This window comes from Belonocnema kinseyi, chromosome 1 (assembly GCF_010883055.1).
Source record: "Belonocnema kinseyi isolate 2016_QV_RU_SX_M_011 chromosome 1, B_treatae_v1, whole genome shotgun sequence".
Taxonomy (NCBI): Eukaryota; Metazoa; Arthropoda; class Insecta; order Hymenoptera; family Cynipidae; genus Belonocnema; species Belonocnema kinseyi.
Window position 1 is genome coordinate 162,312,375 of NC_046657.1, and position 1,058 is coordinate 162,313,432.

Here is a 1,058-nt window from a genome sequence, read left to right on the forward strand (position 1 = left end):
GGGGCTGACTTCACGTATCCCCCCGAAATTCAAATTTCTCAAATTTTCTATTTTCATACATTTGTACTACGTTTGTACTGTTTGTACATTCAATATTTTCCTTTGTACCATCTTGGTTGCCCGGCTAGAGGGAAATCAAAATTTCGAAATTTGAATTTCGGGGCGATGCGTGAAGTTAGCCCCCCGAAATAAATTTCGCCCTTAATTTCGTAAAAAGGAGGGTACAAACGAAAATATTGGATGTACCAACAGTACAAACAACCGACAAACGTATGCAAAATGAAAGTTTAAAAAATGTGAACTTCGGGTCCAACTTCATGGGGGTTTATTTCCAAACTATTTGACAAATTAAAAATGATTCTTTCAAATTAAAGCTTACAAAATTTCTAACAAAGATATCAATGCATATTTTTAAAAACGTTTAATTTTTTTCTTATTCAACAATATAAATAAATTATAAAAAATTTCGAAGATGACATTTTGTGAGATTTTATCCGGTTTATGCGAAAGTACACAGAATTAGCGAGGAAACTTTTCTTGAATAATGGCTAGCAGTATCAGATAAATAAAAAATTAGTTACAATGTTTATAAACAAATTAATCAACAAAAGTTAGAGTTTTGGTAAACTTCAAGCTTGAAATTTTTTAACTTTAACTTTAGTTAAACTTTAGCTACTGGAGATGTGTGTTATTTTAAAATAGATTGTTTTCGTTTTTTTAACGTAAAGGACCACAAATATCTTTCTTATAAGTTTATTGCGCTATTCTTTAATTTAAAAAAATTAGTTTTATTTGTTTAAACAAGATTTATCAACAAATGCATAACATTGCTATTTTTCAGTAAAATAAATTCATTTTTTTCCTAAAATTGATATATTTTAAAAATACCTCTATATATAAAACCTGTTAATTGAGAAATCATTTCTATTTGTTTCAATAAAATAAATTTAAAAATTCATTCTTTTGCCATTTTTCAACAAATTGATTTCGTTTTTTTAGAGAAATAAATTCCTAATACCTTGCTAGTGGCTCTATACTGTTATTTGTTATTAATACTA

General features: G+C 27.1%; 1 protein-coding gene across 1 annotated transcript in view; it reads left to right on the top strand.

Moving 5' to 3' along the window:
• Window positions 1-1,058, top strand: part of LOC117170258 — a 17,210-nt gene that overhangs the window by 1,049 nt on the left and 15,103 nt on the right. The gene's annotated exons all lie outside the window — the stretch shown is intronic.